At 39.5% G+C, this 20,369-nt stretch overlaps 1 protein-coding gene and 1 non-coding gene across 3 annotated transcripts in view; both read left to right on the forward strand.

Annotated features, from left to right (window-relative positions):
• Positions 1 to 20,369, forward strand: part of LOC109418953 (GATA zinc finger domain-containing protein 10) — a 567,982-nt gene that overhangs the window by 406,969 nt on the left and 140,644 nt on the right. The window lies entirely within an intron of this gene.
• Positions 18,369 to 18,451, forward strand: Trnal-cag (transfer RNA leucine (anticodon CAG)). The gene has a single exon. It is a non-coding gene; the product is annotated as a tRNA-Leu (tRNA).

Here is a 20,369-nt window from a genome sequence, read left to right on the forward strand (position 1 = left end):
ATTTTTTTCAAAAATTGAGTTTTCTTAACCATTGAGTGAAGAAAATGTTGATCTTCCTTCCATGTAAAAATCCAGTAATTCTGACGGCTCTTCGTGAAGTAAATACAAAATTTCGGTTTGGCAGAACATACAAAACATTATTTTGCATCCAACCAGAGTGAACTGTAAACCATTCGATAGAATCAGCGACACATTTTAGTTTTGGTCCACGTGATGAACATTTCAAGTTCTCGTCATCGCCGTCAGATTTCTAACTTCTAACCGACTCATAGAAACAATCTGTGAGATAAATGAATACGTTATTAGAAATACGGGTGTTGGAGGAACCACTTATGTTTCGATGGCGCTGATCGCCATTTTTCCAAATCACATTCAGCCAGACCGAACCAAGTCCACAGCATTTTAGAATCAATTTATTCTCAACAATACAAAAACAAACTGATTTTTAATACCATCGTTATGTCGATACACCTCATACTGGTAATTTAACACAGGAGCCGTCATTGAACAACAAGCCTAAATAGAATGATGAAGCTTTAAAAAAATCAAACACTTGGTTCGCTTTGGCTGATCGCAAAATGGCATTTTCACGAAAACTATCCTTGAGAAGAATGTTTAGAACTTGATTCAGACTTAACGACTGCCCTTCAGCAAGGTAATATGACCTAGAGGTAACGCGCTTGGTAATCACTCGGATGATCGAAGTTCGAATCTCTTTCATATTTCTGAAAACTTTTTTGTACTTAGTGCACTTTGGCAGAACATTTTCATGGTTTTCTTCGACCAGCATAAATTTGAAGTACACAAATTGCTCCACATTCACATCTCAGGACCTCAGGGTATGCAAGGACATCGTTTGACACATAATCACTCTTGCTCTGTGCCTCCACATGCACCGCTAATGAAGAAAAAGCATGGGTGGGAAGGTCTGAGCTGGGAGGGCTTCCGCCGTTCATATTCCAAACTATTTTGAAACTTTCGTGCTACCATACTATACGCGTCCTCTTTGATTCATGTAAAGGATTGTGAGTGATATCGATTTCAACTTGATAGACGATGAAAAATCGAGATTTTTTTCACCATCCAACTGGTTTATCTGAAATGAAAAAACACATTCAGCCAAACTGAACTATAAACCATTTTCTAATGTTTTTGATCAGCCAGAGTGAACTGAGTGCAAAGTACCAAGAAAGAAAATGTAATTATATCAGTGATTCCAAATAATTTACATGTATTCTTCATTTCTGATGGTTAATGAAGGCTTGTAGGTTACATGTATGCGGAAAAGTTTCAAATAATCTCCGCTGTTGTTTATTTGTGAGTGGTTGAACTTTAAGCTTAATTATCTCGGAATTATCTTTTTGGCGCTTAGTTCGGTTTAGCAGAACCCCGGCCACATAGCAAGAGTATGTTTTGTATTATCTATCTTATGGTACTCTTATCATCCCTCACTTTATTCACTCACAATACTGGAATTAACGACATGGTGTATGATGTCATCGTACACTGAATCATCATCACGACTGTTACACAATAACCGGCGTCACAAATGCCAAACTAAATCTAATCCACCACGTCCAAATTTTATGAGTAGCTATAGCTTCATCACCGTTCCCCTTATAGTTTTTTGTCTTCCAAAACCGTTCGGACCCGCCAGTACCTGCCACGTATAGTCACATCATCCATCAAGCGCGCCTAGAGGTAGCTAGTAAACAACCACCCAAGCAACTAAATCAACGACGCCTTCGACCAGTCGGTGGCGACTACCTATACCGACTGTTTACCTACTATTGCTGCAATCTTCCTGTCTGCGTTAGTAGCTGTAGAATAACAATGCAATGGCGGTGCGGCTCTCGGTAGTGGCACCGACCGACACCGACCTACGAAGACTGTGCCATCGTCATCGAAGGTGCAAGGGGATACGAAGGCAGCTGATGGACTTCCTTTTCGTTGATCGCTTTTTTGTCTTAGCAAATTTCAGATTTGGAAACTGCTGCTTGGATGATTCGCTGTAGGTTGGGTGACCCGGTCAAAAAGGCATAGACGTAATGTCTCAAGTAACGTGTTCAAATCAAATAGCGTCAAGTAGGCTGAACAAACAAAAAAAACATAGACAATTCAGGTTTTAATGAGGGTCTCAGAATCTTTCCGAAACTAATTGGGCTTCAAATTGAAAAATGAGTGTACTAATATTATTACAGTATTAGAAATGTATTGCTAACGTTAAACTGTACGATAATAGTAAAGTTATATTTACAATCGTGAACTCTATTGTGTAAGAAGTCTCAACCTCCGATTAACACATTCAAGGAATGATTTTGGCCTTGTTTACTTTATTGAATATTTTAACTATAGAAAAACTATACTATAAATGGTTTGCAAATCTTTTTTTCTTCGAAAAAAAGGCATTTTCGTCTGTTACGAATTGTTATTGTTCATTTGTTTTTAATTCCCAGTTCAGTGTACGTGTTTCATGCATAACCATAACCTGTATGGTATTTTGGTTGTCGCCTGTATAATGACATTGTGGTGTCACGATACAGAACAACTCCGTGGAACATTTTTCCCGGGCAGAAAATGACGTGTCGCGCGTACAATCGGAGTTGGAAATTCCGTCGCTGTGACGACCGCCAGAAGCCATAACATTTGCAACGGTACTGTTGGTTGTTGCTTTTGCAGTGCACTGCCTGTGCACTGTGTGTAGTCGTTGTGCACAGGGTAAATCGAAAATAAAGCGAAAAAAAAAAATTCCAAAACGGAAAAATGAATAATGGAAAACGGTGCGGAAAAAATAGCCACAGAATAAATATTGAAAGCGAAAATGAACCCCATGGAGATGTACGGATGGGGTAGCGAGAGAATGAGATTGAGTGGAGTAGGGTAGTGAATTTTGTTTTCGTCATGTGTTTCTAATAAAGCTACTTCTTGGACTGAGAATATTGTTGGTCTTGCAGTCAGTTATGCTGCGAATTATAAATAACATTAAGTCAAAGCTTTCTCTAACTTGCCCAATAGAAATACAATATGCACATTGTGACACTGTATTTAAATTAACTGCATCTATAAAACAATACTTAGCCAAGTTACGTTTTTTTCTATAGCTTAATGTTACATAAGTATAAAATCTGCTGTACACATATTCGAAATCATTTGATTGTGGGACAGTTTTTATTTGAAGAAACAGAATTTATATCGTATAGTTGAATTCCTATTAAAGATATGTTTTATAGTTCTAAACCATTCCGTAAATCGTATTTCTATTGTTTTTGCATTTCCCATAAGCTGTACTACAACCTATTAAATATAGCCATTAAATATAGTTGTTCTGTTGCATTTATCATTAACGATTAACCATAGCAAACAGACTCCATGATATAATCTAATTGATTGTTACATGGTTATTTTTTTAATTGATATTTCTCTGTAAGTAAACATCATCCATCTTATTTTTTAATTACAAATAAATAATAACTTCAATCTGGACACCCCTTAAAATTCAGACGATATGACAAACCATCACCCTATGACCAGCATCACCACTTCGATTGCCAATAAACCTGTTGTTTCGAGAACCAGACAGCCGGGCAAAATAAAAAAAATCCGCGAGAAGACGACAATAATCGACGACCACTAGAGGAAGGAGGCGGTTCTACGGGTAGGTTTAATCGCGAAACACGAGTTTCACGATGGCGACGACGACGACGCAAGTGAGAGAGTGGAGTAGGAAACCTTGACGAGACGACGACGCTGGCGACGATGACGAGCCCTTATGCACTCAGAAAAAGTGGGTCCCGCACGAAGAAAATATCAAAGAGCAAATGTTAAGTAATAATCAATTTAATGGCACCGTCTCAATCTCCCCGTCTCCATAGTCGTCATCGTCGTCGTTTAGTGGAGACCGATGCCGGATGATGGGGGATCGAACGAGCAACAGTTGTTGCGATTTTTTTTGCGATTTCGTCGTTGTGCGGAAAGTTGTTCGCGAAATTCTTGAATGTGATGCTCTGAGAAAGGGAAAATGGAAATACTTGAAGAGCTGAGAATGCATCAGACGCAAGATTAGAACAAAGGAATCGTGAATCGATTGGTTGGTGGACGGATATTGTAACCGTTCGTCGAATTCGCTTGAGAGTTTTGAAACGCGATGGCTTTTGCGCCACTCTTGCGAACAAGAGACCATCGATTCATTTTGAAGTTTGCCCGACCGTTTGACGACTCTTATCCCAAGGGCTCCTTCGAACGGTCGCTGGCTCGAATCAAACCCTAAACGCACTAAATTTAATACACAACAACGGACGAACTGAACCAATAACGGGAATTCACTTTAAAAGGAGCTAAAAACTGAACAAACTACAACACGCGAACAATTAAAAGTGTTTGAAATGAATTTATTAAAAGTAACTAACTAAAAAACAAAACAATGAAAACAAGAACAACAAGCAAAAGAAGTAAGAGTCACTGAAGCGAATTTATTTAAACGATACCTTAAGAAACAAACAAAAAAAACAATAGAAACAAGTAAAACAAAGCAATTGAATTCATTTGAATGTATATTGTCTTTCACAAAATGAACGTCAAAATGAGTTGTGTACGTGTGTGTGTTGTATGTGTGTATGATCATGGCCATGAATAACGTACCTGCGCAGGGTTTTGGTCGTTGACGATGCTCTTTTCGTGGCCAATCGTCGACGACGGTGGGCTCTTCCGATTGTTCGCCGAATTAACGATGCGGAGGGGGTGTCGGCGGTCCGGTACTCTGCCCGATCATGCGCAACCGCACGCAGGTAGGCCGGAAGTTCTCCCTTTACTCCGTTTGGCTGCCAGTAATTGGCGGGCGAGGAAGAGCACCAGTAGAGCACTGAATATGGCTTAAAGCCCAAAAATAAAAAGCGCCGTTTGGACGCTTTGGTCCAAACACGAAACACAAAATTAAAATAACATACACTAAAAACGAATTCAATTCAATAATTACCTTTTTGTCAACAAATTAACGCGCAGGGAACAGAGTGTCTGCCCCTGGCGACAAAATCCAAAATCTAGTTTACTAATCAACGAAAATAAAGACAATTTACATTAAATTCACTTCAAACAACACTGATTTACTAAATTACAACACTACACACCTTTACAAACTACAAAAGTGGCAGAAGGTCGCCGAAGCTCACTTCTGTTCACCAGCCGACTCAAACTAAAAGTGATGGAGTCAAGTCGATTTCTCTAGTCAAGTAAATTTCCTGCTATTGAGGCAGTCGTCTATTGAATCTACAAACTATTATATACAAGTGCGCCAAATTCAAATCGCACATGGCCGTAAAAACTATTTAACGCCATCGAAAAAGTCCTATAAGATACGTAACATGAATCGTCATTAGCTTAGCCTAGACACAAACCATATATGAAACGGATAATCTATACTAAATGAAACGGTTCAAACTCTAAAGCAAATTCAACGAATCTAATTCAAATGAGATTTTACTTGAAAAGATAAAAACGTCAAAAGCTACAAATTAACTAAAATAATCATGAAAACTAATAATTAATCATAAAAAAACAAATTCTAAAATCAAAAACAAAATATTCGAAAAATATAACAATTTAATCTAATTGAATTCAAACTTTATTTTACTTAAAAGAATAAAAACGTCAAAACGTTACAATATCTGTTGCTGTTATTTGACTAGGGGAAGGAAGTAAGAGTCTAATAACATTCGTAGAGCGTGATTTGTTTTATAGCTTTGTACAAAACTTAAAAGCTTGCAAAGCTGCCTTCCATAAGCTTGGAAAGCTTCCTTCCAGAAGCTTGGAAAGCTTCCTTCCTGAAGCTTGGAAAGCTTCCTTCCAGAAGCTTGGAAAGCTTCCTTCCAGAAGCTTGGAAAGCTTCCTTCCAGAAGCTTGGAAAGCTTCCATCCAGAAGCTTGGAAAGCTTCCTTCCAGAAGCTTGGAAAGCTTCCTTCCAGAAGCTTGGAAAGCTTCCTTCCAGAAGCTTGGAAAGCTTCCTTCCAGAAGCTTGGAAAGCTTTCTTCCAGAAGCTTGGAATGCTTTCTTCCAGAAGCTTGGAATGCTTTCTTCCAGAAGCTTGGAAAGCTTTCTTCCAGAAGCTTGGAATCCTTTCTTCCAGAAGCTTGGAAAGCTTTCTTCCAGAAGCTTGGAAAGCTTTCTTCCAGAAGCTTGGAAAGCTTTCTTCCAGAAGCTTGGAAAGCTTCCTCCCACAAGTTTGGGCAGCTTCCTCCCACAAGCTTGGGAAGCTTCCTCCCACAAGCTTGGAAGCTTCCTCCCACAAGCTTGGAAAGCTTCCTTCCAGAAGCTTGGAAAGCTTCCTTCCAGAAGCTTGGAAAGCTTCCTTCCAGAAGCTTGGAAAGCTTCCTTCCAGAAGCTTGGAAAGCTTCCTTCCAGAAGCTTGGAAAGCTTCCTTCCAGAAGCTTGGAAAGCTTCCTTCCAGAAGCTTGGAAAGCTTCCTTCCAGAAGCTTGGAAAGCTTCCTTCCAGAAGCTTGGAAAGCTTCCTTCCAGAAGCTTGGAAAGCTTCCTTCCAGAAGCTTGGAAAGCTTCCTTCCAGAAGCTTGGAAAGCTTCCTTCCAGAAGCTTGGAAAGCTTCCTTCCAGAAGCTTGGAAAGCTTCCTTCCAGAAGCTTGGAAAGCTTCCTTCCAGAAGCTTGGAAAGCTTCCTTCCAGAAGCTTGGAAAGCTTCCTTCCAGAAGCTTGGAAAGCTTCCTTCCAGAAGCTTGGAAAGCTTCCTTCCAGAAGCTTGGAAAGCTTCCTTCCAGAAGCTTGGAAAGCTTCCTTCCAGAAGCTTGGAAAGCTTCCTTCCAGAAGCTTGGAAAGCTTCCTTCCAGAAGCTTGGAAAGCTTCCTTCCAGAAGCTTGGAAAGCTTCCTTCCAGAAGCTTGGAAAGCTTCCTTCCAGAAGCTTGGAAAGCTTCCTTCCAGAAGCTTGGAAAGCTTCCTTCCAGAAGCTTGGAAAGCTTCCTTCCAGAAGCTTGGAAAGCTTCCTTCCAGAAGCTTGGAAAGCTTCCTTCCAGAAGCTTGGAAAGCTTCCTTCTAGAAGCTTGGAAAGCTTCCTTCTAGAAGCTTGGAAAGCTTCCTTCCAGAAGCTTGGAAAGCTTCCTTCCAGAAGCTTGGAAAGCTTCCTTCCAGAAGCTTGGAAAGCTTCCTTCCAGAAGCTTGGAAAGCTTCCTTCCAGAAGCTTGGAAAGCTTCCTTCTAGAAGCTTGGAAAGCTTCCTTCCAGAAGCTTGGAAAGCTTCCTTCCAGAAGCTTGGAAAGCTTCCTTCCAGAAGCTTGGAAAGCTTCCTTCCAGAAGCTTGGAAAGCTTTCTTCCAGAAGCTTGGAAAGCTTTCTTCCAGAAGCTTGGAAAGCTTTCTTCCAGAAGCTTGGAAAGCTTTCTTCCAGAAGCTTGGAAAGCTTTCTTCCAGAAGCTTGGAAAGCTTTCTTCCAGAAGCTTGGAAAGCTTTCTTCCAGAAGCTTGGAAAGCTTTCTTCCAGAAGCTTGGAAAGCTTTCTTCCAGAAGCTTGGAAAGCTTTCTTCCAGAAGCTTGGAAAGCTTTCTTCCAGAAGCTTGGAAAGCTTTCTTCCAGAAGCTTGGAAAGCTTTCTTCCAGAAGCTTGGAAAGCTTTCTTCCAGAAGCTTGGAAAGCTTTCTTCCAGAAGCTTGGAAAGCTTCCTTCCAGAAGCTTGGAAAGCTTCCTTCCAGAAGCTTGGAAAGCTTCCTTCCAGAAGCTTGGAAAGCTTCCTTCCAGAAGCTTGGAAAGCTTCCTTCCAGAAGCTTGGAAAGCTTCCTTCCAGAAGCTTGGAAAGCTTCCTTCCAGAAGCTTGGAAAGCTTCCTTCCAGAAGCTTGAAAAGCTTCCTTCCAGAAGCTTGGAAAGCTTCCTTCCAGAAGCTTGGAAAGCTTCCTTCCAGAAGCTTGGAAAGCTTCCTTCCAGAAGCTTGGAAAGCTTCCTTCCAGAAGCTTGGGAAGCTTCCTTCCAGAAGCTTGGAAAGCTTCCTTCCAGAAGCTTGGAAAGCTTCCCCCCAGACAAGGATGGGAACACTCACTTGCAGAGAGTTTCACTCACTTGATGTTTTCTCAGCTCAGAAGCGTGCAATCAAGAAATAATGTATGGACGACTTTTGCCGTGTGGTTTAGTGTTAAAATTTGCCGAATAGAGTAGCACACGCATACCGAAGTCGTGAAGGAGCTGCGAAGGCAACTCTCCACGAGGTGAATGTAAATTACACTCACCTCGTGGAGAGTCGCGTTCACAGCTCTGTCACGACTTTGATATGCGTGTGTGACACCTACTCTATTCGGCAAACTTTTAGACAAAACCATAAGGCAAAAGTCGTCCATACATCATTTCTTGATTGCACGCTTCTGAGCTTAGAAAACATCAAGTGAGTGTAACTCTCTGCAAGTGAGTGTTCCCATCCCTGCCCCCAGAATCTTGGGAAGTTTTCTTTCAGAAGCTTGGAAAGCTTCTTTTTCGAAGTTTGCTGAAACCTCCCATCTAGAAACTTCAGTTCAGTTCATTGCTTCAGTACATGCCTGATGATCATCCTAGCCAATGAATCCATCTTCCAACCATGTTCGCAAAAAGCTTCCCTTTCAAAAAGCCATTGCAACATCTTCCTCCGAGCTGTGCCAAATCCGCGTGACCGCAATTCGAAACAAAACATTCCACAAACCAGCCAACCGCCGAAAATAATGGCAACCAGCATACGATCGTGGACCAACCAACAATACCCCATCAAGCCAACAACACTCGATCATCTCATCGCAGCAGAGGCAGGCGCATCGCCTAGCCGTACTAGAAGAACCGAACGACCTTCACTCACCCAGCTAGAGTGCGTTGAACCTACTCGACAGTCGAATCGGCTGGAAAACCTCTAGAAACCCCCCGAAAATAAAAAATGACTACCTCTCACAAAAACGACCATCATCCAATACCCAATACCTAGGTACCTACAGAGCAGGAGGCGCAACGCGTGCACCGAAACGCATCAATAACGAGCCTCCGAGTAGAGCAACGCAGCATATTCGGAGATTGCGACATAACTTGACTCTTCGCGGGTTCACATTTACCCATATTCTGTTCGCGATGATGATGACGACAGTGGTGATCATGGTGATGGTGTGGTGGTGGTGGGTAACGCAAGTACCGGTAATTTTGCATCACATACCGACCGCAACCGATCGACCGACGACGAGAGCAAGTCAGTATGTCAGGCAGGCAGGCTGCGGCAACTACTTTTCCAATTGTTTTTGCCCACGGTGCCCAAAAAAATCGGAGAATTGATTGATTCATCGGTGGGGTGATTGGGCTTTTCTGATTTCGATGTGGAAAGGTCATCCATTCTCCCATCCAATATCCAATTGTTTAACTCTTTCAGGACATTTGGGTCATTTGCACCTCGCTGACACGTTCTACAGCGGCGAGATTGGTGAAAAAAGTCGTCCCGAAGGGGTTAAAGTACTTTGGATTGATGTTGTATTTGCTCGTCCATTGCAGATCGTGTGATCGTATACTGTGTCAGCAGTGACAGAGGTTCGCTTTTGTTCGAGGTTTGCCCGCCATCGCTATACTAGATTGTTCATTGCTGTGAAGCTGCGACACTAGCTTTGTTAGGCATAGTGTCGTATAAGTGTATAGTGTATCAGATAAGCAAGCTATTGTAATATTGTGTCACAGTCATTGGAACCTTTTCGTCGATATTCGGCCTCCTTTGTCTCCGACATTCGCCACACAAGGAATCAAACTACTGTACGAAACAAAAATGTCAAACGAATGCACTCCACCACGATAGCGTCTTCGGATGACGGTTTGATTTTTGTTATTCCTGTCTTCTTCCATAATGAGAGCTGTGTTGACCAAATGTGATTCGTAATCAATGCAACATGCAAGAATGAACTAATACTAAAATTCATAATCGGAATTGGCTGTAAATCTATGCAAAAAGCTAGAATTAGACAAATGTCATCGTGTCAGACGCCATTGATTTGACGCTTTGTTATGTTTATTGAACTTCGTTTTACCGCTCGTGTTGTGTGTTGAGGTAACGGTAGCGCACGAATGTAACAAAGCAAGCTGACACGCGACTGCGGCAACGAAATGAAGGTAGTGAAAAATGTCGAATGTTTACAAGACTGGAGAAATACTTTCAGACATTACTACATAGATTCTTCACAATATTTTTTCTGGAAGCTATGGATTGTTCAATGAATTCCTCCGGTTATTTTTGAAGATGCCTGTAAGAATCAAACCAGAAATAAATTCCTGCAGTCATTTCAACGAGAATAATTTCACTGATTGCTTTAAGAAATCTACCATTGTTCTTATACATATTTTCCAAAGCGCCCTTCAAGTTAATAATTTCTTTTCTGTAGCAATTTCTAAAGGAAATTTTTCTGTGATGATGACTAAGTAAGTTTCGGTAAGAACTTCATTAGGCGAATTGCTTTTTTTTTTCAAAAAAAGAAAAACAAATGAATGCTAAAAAGCATTGGAAAGAAAATTCATTTCTTTGGGAAAAAATAGACATTGGTTTTCCAATAAAGTTTTACTAGAACTCAAAAGAAACTTCTGGCGCATAATATCAGCTTATTATTGGTGAAATTATTAATGTATGTACACAAATTATTCATTGATTCCCGCAATTCCCCCAAACATTGTTCCACAATTTGTCTACTCTTTTTTAATTATTTTAAGAATTCCGACAGCTTGTACAATTACTCTGGTAATTCCTATGAAACTGACAATTTTGTTTGGAATGCATCCAAGCATTTCTTCAGAAACTTCTTCGAAAATTCCGCTAAGAATTCCTCTGGCAAACTCATAAAAAAATTCAAAAGAAACCGGCTATAATTTTCTCTTGAAATTTTCGACAATTGAATATGGATTTTTTCTAGACACTTTGTTTGGGATTTTTTTTTTTCATTGTTTTATTCGGAAAGTCAGTTTTTTTCAGAAATTTCTCAGGCAGTTCCCTCAGACTTTCTTTCGACAGTTACTTTTGGAATGGATTTGGCAATTTCTTCTGGAAGTCTTCCGGTAATTTCTTCCTTTAACGAATTCTATCGGTACAAATATGTATCTCTGGCAATTATTTTAGGAGAATGTCTGGAAATTTCTTTAAGAATTCATTAGAAAATTCATTGAAAAACTACTTAGGAATTTCTCAAAAAATACTGTAATAAACTGCCTCGGAAAACTCTGCTTCTGCAGGAATTACTTCTATTATTTTAATTTATTTTGGAATACCTCAAGCATTTTTTTTCTTAAATTCCACAAGCATTGTTTAAAGAAACTATTCCGGCATTTGTTTTGAGAATTATTCAGGTGATTCTATCAAAAAATTGTGCTATTTGTCTACGAAGTGTAACGACAAATTCTTTAGGATTTCACAGATTTTTTTAAGAGATTTCTCCAGCTTCCCCCAAGAGTTCTTTCGCATTTTTTTCAGGATTTTCCCTGGCAATTTTCTAAGAAAGTTCATCGGCAGTTTCTTTGGTTATCCCTCGACTATTTCTTAAGGAATTTCTTCGGAAATTCGTTTAAGGATCCCTCTGGCATTTTTTTTTAGTTATTTCTGTGCAATTCCTTTAGAAAATTTCCGATTTTTCTTCCAGAATTACAATTTCTTCAGAAATTTCACCGGTAATTTACATGGAAGTTTTACAGATAGTTTTTTAGGGTTTTGTGCGACAATTTCTTTCAGAACACAACCGGCAATTCTTCTAGGAATTTCTATGGAAATTCCCTTAGGATTTTCTCCAGAAAATGCTATTTTTTTTGCTTATAAATTGTCGAAAAATATTCTTAGAGAACTGTCTGAGAATTTTCTGAAGAAACTGCCGGAGGAATTTCTAAAAGAAATTTTCGATGAGAACTCTGCAATAATTAACAAAAAATAAATGTGGGAACGTGAAGAATTAGCTTAAGTTAAAATGCATTACATATAATCAAACGTAAACCGGTAGTTACGTGGGCTGGGAAAAATCATGTTTTTGAGGGAGCAGGCCCAATTTTTGATCTGGAGTGTATACACTGAGTACTATACACTCGACTTTCATTTTGTTTAAGAAGAAAGAAGTGTTTTTTTTTTTGGCATTACTAAAAGACGTTTCTCCTATGACCCCTTCAGGAACGCAGGGGATACCTCCTGAAATTTCTCATGGAATTCCTCGAGGAATTTCTCGAGCTACAAATTCGACCAGAGTTTCTTCGAGAAGCTTTTTCCATGGATTCTTCTAGAAATTCCTTCAGGAACTTCTTCTCCAGGAGCTTCTCTAGAGATCACTCAACGGTTTTTTTTTTCAGAAAATTCTCTTGGGGTTTCTCTAGCTTCAAAGATTCCACCGAGGATTGATTCTGAAGCTCATCCCGGAATTTCTCGAGGGGCTTCATCTGGGTTTCCTCCTGGCTCGAGAAATTTCAACTGGAATTTCTCTTGCGATCCCCTACGAATTCTTCCAGTAATTGCTTGAGAAATTAATTCTTTCAATTCCTCCAAGCCTTTCTCCTGGAATTCCTCTGGCGATTTCTCCTGGAATTTCTCTTGAAATACCTCCAGGGGTTTCTCCTGGGATTACACCAAGAATTCATCCTGAAATGCCTCTCAGAATTCCTCCATGAATTTCCACTGGAATTCGTCCAGTAATTTCTTATGGGAACCTTGTTCTTGAATGCTACTAGGGGTTATCGACTTCTTCCACCAGGGATTTCAAAAATGGAATATCTCCAGGATTGACTTCGGATTCTTGCTGGAATTCCTGTAGGGATTCCTTTACGAATTCAATCAGAGTACTTCTAGGGGCTTTCCTAGGGATTACCTTAGGTATTTCTCCAGGGTTTCGGCCAATCTGCTCATGGTGGATTATACCCCAAGAGCCATTTCACCGAAATTCTGTAATCCAGACTACCCAAATAATTAAAAGCTTGAATAAGAGAGTACTCAATTGTAGACAATATAAAAACTAATTATATTACGGAAACGGCTAAGCAGTCTCGAGAAAATCAAATGATATAATTTGATTTTGCCCAACGTTTCGATCACTTTTTTTGGTCTTCTTTAGGGGGTTCATCGATAATTAAATTGTCCCAGTAGAGACGTTATGCCTAGAAGAAGAAGACAAGAAGAAGTTTTCTAACTAACGCCAACAGGAGTTTTTCACCACAGTTTTGTGACTCCTGGGTACAGTTGGGAACTTAAAGAAACTAAAATTCATATATCTGCCTATTTCTGTTGAAAGCAAGAGGGTAACTCATATGACATCTTTTTTACCCCGGCATGACGCTTCCGATTTTGATATCTGAACAAAGAAGGATGATTTTCTTTTCTTTCGGAGGGGATTCTTGCATGAGCTCCTGCTGAGATTTCTCCAGGTATTCCTTTACGTATTCCTTTAGAAGTTTCTTCGAGATAGTTTTAGAAAACCCGAAACATGTTTTTGTTTATGTTATCTCTCGGAGCTCTTGCAGAATTTCTTTCAGAATACTTCTATAAGTCTATTCCATTGGGCTATCTCTTGGATTCCGAGGAAAAGTTTTCGAAGAAAGAGTTTCTTTAGAAGTTCCTTCTGGCATTAACAGATGTATTTTTATAAATTCTTCCATAAGTTCCGTCAGGATTCTGAATTCATTGAAGAACTCATTTAAATCCTCTTGTAATGCCTTCATGAGTTTATTTCGAGATTCACCAAGATGATCCTTCTATATTTTAGCAGAAGTTCCTCTTGCGTTTTCTTCAGAAGTTCCTACGAAAATTGATCCAAAATTATTTTCTGAAATTCCTCCAGAAGTTCTCTTTGAAATTCTTATTCCTTCTGGGGTTCTCTTAGAAATTCTTCCGGGGCTTCCAGCAGAAGTTTTTCTGGGATTTCATCAGAAGTTCTTTCTAGGTTTCTTCAAAGTGTTTGTGCTATCATTTTTTTCCAGGAAAACCTTTTGGGACTCGTCCAAGAATTTCCATCTGGGATTTCTGTTGATGTTTTTTTGTATTCTTGCAGGCGTTTCTTTTTTTTTTTGGAAAAATATCTTCCCAAAAAAGTTGCTAACTTCCCTATAGAGAACTTTTTCTTTAAGGTGAAGATATGACGAAGCCACAGCTCAAATTTTCAAGAGCACAAATCTGAAGAACCGGATGTCGGATTGCGCTGAAAAGTTGATCGATTGGTCACCTCCAGCGGGTAACCAATCGATCAACTTTCCAACGCAATACGACATCCACTTCTTCAGATTTGTGCTCTCGAAAGTTTGAGCTGTGGCTTCGTCATATCTTCACCCTAATATTTCTTACTGCGTTTTCTCCTAAGGGTACCTTCAGAGAATGCTCAAGGAATTTGTTCTAGGAAACCTCCAAGAGTCCGGGAAAATATAAGGAATCTCTGTTTTCTCGGACTTCTTCCTGAAGCCATAGTTTGCATATGGAAACCCTCCCATGAACCCTCCAGAACCACCTTCTGGAAATGCTCCAGGAGTTCCTTATAAGAATCCCCCTAGAGCACCTTCTACGGTCTGTCAGAAGTTTCTCTAAAAGTTTCTTCCTCAAACCCTCGTGGTGTTCCTTACAGAAATTTACTAGGAGTTATTTCTGGGAATCTTCCAGGGGTTCTTAATGAAAATCCTCCAGAAATTTCTTGTGAAAAGTGAACCTATAATAGGTTCATTCCAGGTCTGCCAAACAACCTGAGACTTCAAACTCAGACTAATCCACCCGTTCAACAAGAAAAACTTTCCCAGGTACTAATTGAGAAGGTTGAAGAAGTCCTCAGAACGAAACATACGCAACTTGTTTCCGAAAGATCTCAGATGTTCTAACAGATTGAATGACTTGAACTGGCTACCATTTTGTTGATCCTTGCACAACTGGGAGTCGTTGCTTTTTGTAACGTAGTACATACCGTTATTTTTCCAAAATTTCAACCACTCTTCTCCAAGAAATTACTGTGGGTATTTTTACAGGTGCTTTTCCCAAGTTATTTTTCAGAAGGGGATTCCGGAATTCCTCATGAATCATTTTCGCGAAACCTTCCGAGGTTTTTCCCTGGATGCCCTTAGGAGTTCTTCCCAGAAATTGTTCCAGAGTTTATACTGGAGTATCTACTGATATTTTCGCCAGAGATTCGTTCTGAATTTATCCTTGAGTTTCTCACGAAAGTGGTGTAGATCTTAAGGACTAAATTAGAGTTCCAAATAACAATTCTTCAGAAGATTTTCACTGGTTTTCTGCATTTTTCAGGTTTTTTTCCCCGTACCTATTACTTTCAGGGTCCGTCACGAGATTTCTCCTGTAGTTTATTTATGAAATTTTTGGGAATATTCACCGAGATTTTAACAGGATTTCTCCCCGAGATATGATTACTAGTTTTATTGTTGTGTCTCATGTCCTAAGGGACACCTTCCAGGACGCGCGCCATCAAGCAACCGAAGCTGCACTGCGCTACGACCAGCGAGGTTTTTTGGTAGTTCTATGGCCTACTTTCAGGTCATTTTGGAAAAAAAACCATGCCCCCTAATGATTGGAAATTCTTAAACAAAACTCAAGCTACGGAAGCAACTAACACTGCCAATATAAAGGAAACCTGCCAGACAGAGCACGATCTGGTTCAGGATTGATTGATGGGCCATCAACAATCATGGAACCTCGTCATCCTGGGTTCGGAAATAGTTATCCACAAGGGTAACAGGGCAAAATTTACGTGTTGTGTTGTTTGTATATGTTCTCATGTGGTGTCTTAAATTATTACGCATTTATAAGGTTCCACTATAAGATGTCATATTTCAATATGCATTTTTAGTGCTTTATTATTTTTTCGTAATAATATTTCTCAAAGTTTCGTCTAAAATTTCTCTCTAATTTTATTCTTGATGATTTACTCTAAACAAACAAACCCAGGATTTTTTACGGAGTTTGGTTTTTCAACATGAGTTTTTATAAATATTTCTCATTGAATTTCTCCCTAGCTTTCTTAAGGGTTTTGTAGGATTTTTCAAGTAAATGTTTTTGGAATTTTTGGCGGTTTCATAAAATCGCTCCGGGAGTTCTTCCTAGGTTCTCTACCGGGAACTGTGACGGATTTTCTCATGATGTTCATTTTTGGATTTCTTCCCGATCTTTTTGCTGGGTGATTTTTTTTTTCTAGAAATGTTTTCAAAATACCCTTTTGGAAAACCTAAAAAATTTCTTGCTAGAACTTCCTGAGGAAAGATCGGAAAGAATCCTGGTCTCAGGAGGAACACCGGAAAAAACTATTGAGGAAATCCCGAAAGGAGCTTCGGAAGAAAATCCGAGAAAAGCTGGGAAAGCTGGGGTCTCAAAAAAATTTCTGGGAGTAATCCCGAGAGGAAATATTAGTGAAAAGCTCTGAAAAATTTACAAGAATTCCTGGGAGGAATCATGGTAGATATTTCGAAATATCAAGAGGAAACCAAAAAAAGAACTTCTGGGAAAACCCCACATAAATTTAAGGTAGAACTCCGGAGGAAATCGTGGAAAGATTTCACAAAAGGAATTGCGGGTGAAATTCGAAGAAAATCCATGAAAGAGTTCTTGAGATCACTGATTTTTTTCTAAATTAAGTTAGTCTTCTGGTGTCAGAAAGTATGCAACCAACACAAATAACACCCTAAGAAGTATTCTATCACCTTTCTCTCCTTGAAAGAAAGGTAAACCCCATTCACCGAAGATGACGGCTTCAGCTTTTACGACCGGCAGCCTTGAGCTACTGCCGCAGGCTGCCTGGCCGAAAAGAGATTGCCCAAAACCGACCACCGAAACACCACCAGCGAAACCAAAACAACCACTCTCTCACTCCGGTGATGGTGGCACCGTGGTTGATGATCATCAGAGTCTCCAGTTTTGGAGGCTGTTCGTTGAACTCCAGCCTGGTTGGTCGGTTGGTCCGCCTGGTTGACCAATTCTCACAGCAATTGCGCGCAATGGCCGCCGCGAGGCCGGCCGTTGGCATCTCCTCTCTTCTCCGAGATGCACAAAAACAATAGACCAGCAGCGGCAGTAGCGCAGCGATCACGCGGTCATCAGGGAAATTGGGCAATAGGCCACCGCACCGGTGGAAATTTGGCGGTGCAGCAATCAACCAACCAATTCTCCAATGGTCGGTTGGTTGGTGGGTTTTTTGGACCAAACGAGTTTTCGGGGGGTCGATGGACGGCGTCCGGGTTTTAAGAGATTGAAGGTTTTGCTGGTGGACGGTCGTCGGCCATGCATGGCTGGCTGCATTTTTCGCATGATGACCGATGATTAGATGAAATTTTTCGGCATTTTAGTGGCCGTTTAGTTCGACGGGGTTGTTGGAAAATCATACCGGAAAATGTTGTGTAAGACTTAAATGGTGGCGTTTTAGGAGATTTGTAGTTCGTTATGGGTCTTGACTTATGGCTTTATAAGATTTGCAATAGATCTGTAAAAAATAAATATGTTCTGCTAGAACTAGCTTTTAGACATTCAATAATGTTTTTACATCTTGTGCAAAGCTTTCACAAATTTCTTTACTTTTCTTGTCTGACAATAATACACCATTTTTTTAAGTAGAATATCTAGTGCATTTGTAGAAATAACATGGAACCAAAAACATTATTACTTTTAAAGAACGCAAACCAACCAACAACCACTTCACGCCACCGGCCAAATAGTGGGAAGAATTTTGTTTACCACATTTCCAGAAGTAGATCAAACCTTGACTTAGATTCCGACTCGGTGCGCGAGGAACGTGGTGTAACGTAACCTGCCTGCACGCTTATCTCTGTGTGCATACTCGAAGACGCTGCTGCCGATATTGTGTTCGTTACCTACCTACGCAAAGCACTCACGCATGTGCAACGACGACGACGACGAAACGAAAATTCGAATCGACAGTGTACTTCCTCTACCTCTAACCGAGAGATAACTTACTGATAAGAACGACTTCAAGCGTGCAATTCGACTAACGCTTAAGGTACTTACATGGAATGAGAAAACATCATAAATTTCCCCTTCCAATGACGACGACGACGACGAGGAGTGGGTCAAGCGACTAATGGTTGATGATTTTATTGCATTTTCCCAACCCCCGTATGAAACCCACATGTAGGTTCTGCTACTTGTGCGTATAATCCACCCGCGGGTAATGGTTCTCTATCGCAATAAAACCCGGCTTAACCACCGACGCCGGCAGCGCAAACAACAACCTGTTACTAGAGCGACTAAGGGAGAGAAGGAGGGAACGGGAAAAGCAGAAGCAAACAAACCGAGGTGATTGATGAGCGTGCGCGATACGCACGGTGTTTAGCACCAGCAGCAGGTCGATGTCTTTCTCTCTAGTCACAGTCGCAACTCGTATATGAATGTGCTTAAGCTTGGTCGTTGGTTTATGAGTAGTAGCGGGCAAAAGGGGGATAAGCAAGTCAGGATGGCCGAGCGGTCTAAGGCGCTACGTTCAGGTCGTAGTCTTCTCTGAAGGCGTGGGTTCGAATCCCACTTCTGACATGGAACTTTTTTGTTGGTTTAGTCGGACATATGATAATGCCTATTTGTTTACTAATTTACTTACGTTAGTTTACCTTCACTTGTCTTTGATTTTGCTCTTAATTTATTCTAATGAAAACTTACATTATCTTTGCTCTACCTTTATTTACGTTTACTTTATCTTCAATTGACATTTGCCTTCACTTTACCTTTACTTTACCTTTACTTTACCTTTACTTTACCTTTACTTTACCTTTACTTTATCTTTACTTTACCTTTACTTTACCTTTACTTTACCTTTACTTTACCTTTACTTTACCTTTACTTTACCTTTACTTTACCTTTACTTTACCTTTACTTTACCTTTACTTTACCTTTACTTTACCTTTACTTTACCTTTACTTTACCTTTACTTTACCTTTACTTTACCTTTACTTTACCTTTACTTTACCTTTACTTTACCTTTACTTTACTTTTACTTTACCTTTACTTTACCTTTACTTTACCTTTACTTTACCTTTACTTTACCTTTACTTTACCTTTACTTTACCTTTACTTTACCTTTACTTTACCTTTACTTTACCTTTACTTTACCTTTACTTTACCTTTACTTTACCTTTACTTTACCTTTACTTTACCTTTACTTTACCTTTACTTTACCTTTACTTTACCTTTACTTTACCTTTACTTTACCTTTACTTTACCTTTACTTTACCTTTACTTTACCTTTACTTTACCTTTACTTTACCTTTACTTTACCTTTACTTTACCTTTACTTTACCTTTACTTTACCTTTACTTTACCTTTACTTTACCTTTACTTTACCTTTACTTTACCTTTACTTTACCTTTACTTTACCTTTACTTTACCTTTACTTTACCTTTACTTTACCTTTACTTTACCTTTACTTTACCTTTACTTTACCTTTACTTTACCTTTACTTTACCTTTACTTTACCTTTACTTTACCTTTACTTTACCTTTACTTTACCTTTACTTTACCTTTACTTTACCTTTACTTTACCTTTACTTTACCTTTACTTTACCTTTACTTTACCTTTACTTTACCTTTACTTTACCTTTACTTTACCTTTACTTTACCTTTACCTTTACTTTACCTTTACTTTACCTTTACTTTACCTTTACTTTACCTTTACTTTACCTTTACTTTACCTTTACTTTACCTTTACTTTACCTTTACTTTACCTTTACTTTACCTTTACTTTACCTTTACTTTACCTTTACTTTACCTTTACTTTACCTTTACTTTACCTTTACTTTACCTTTACTTTACCTTTACTTTACCTTTACTTTACCTTTACTTTACCTTTACTTTACCTTTACTTTACCTTTACTTTACCTTTACTTTACCTTTACTTTACCTCCACCATTACGTGGTGTTGATATGTGATTTTTAAAATGTACTATATCAACCAGTATGCAAGTAAAATGTAAACTGTACTATCTCAACCAGTATGCATGACATGACTATCTCAACCAGTATGCATGACATGTCAGATCTCTAAGAATGTTCTGACGTTTTTCTTGGGATTTCTCCAAGGATCTCTCCGAGAGTTATCAGAAATTCATGAATGTTTTCCAGGAAAACATTCTGGTATTACTCCAAGAGTCCATGGAGTTCCTTTAGGAAAACCTTCCATGTTTCCCACAGGAAATGCTCAAAAGCTTTCTTTGGCTTTCTTTCGTTCAGGATTTGTTCAAAAATTATTCCATAAACACACCTTTTAGGAGCCCGTCAAGAATTCTCAGGACTCCACCAAAGAATTCAATAGAAATTTCCTCCTCTAGAGATTCCTTCAGGGAACTTTTAACAAATCCATCAGCAATTCCTCCGATAATTTGTTCTGAAACATCACTGAGGATTTCGTCAAAAATTCCTGCCAGGGTTTCATCAGGAATTGCTCCAGAATTTCTTCAGA

The sequence above is a fragment of the Aedes albopictus genome, chromosome 2 (genome assembly GCF_035046485.1).
Source record: "Aedes albopictus strain Foshan chromosome 2, AalbF5, whole genome shotgun sequence".
In the NCBI taxonomy this organism is placed as follows: Eukaryota; Metazoa; Arthropoda; class Insecta; order Diptera; family Culicidae; genus Aedes; species Aedes albopictus.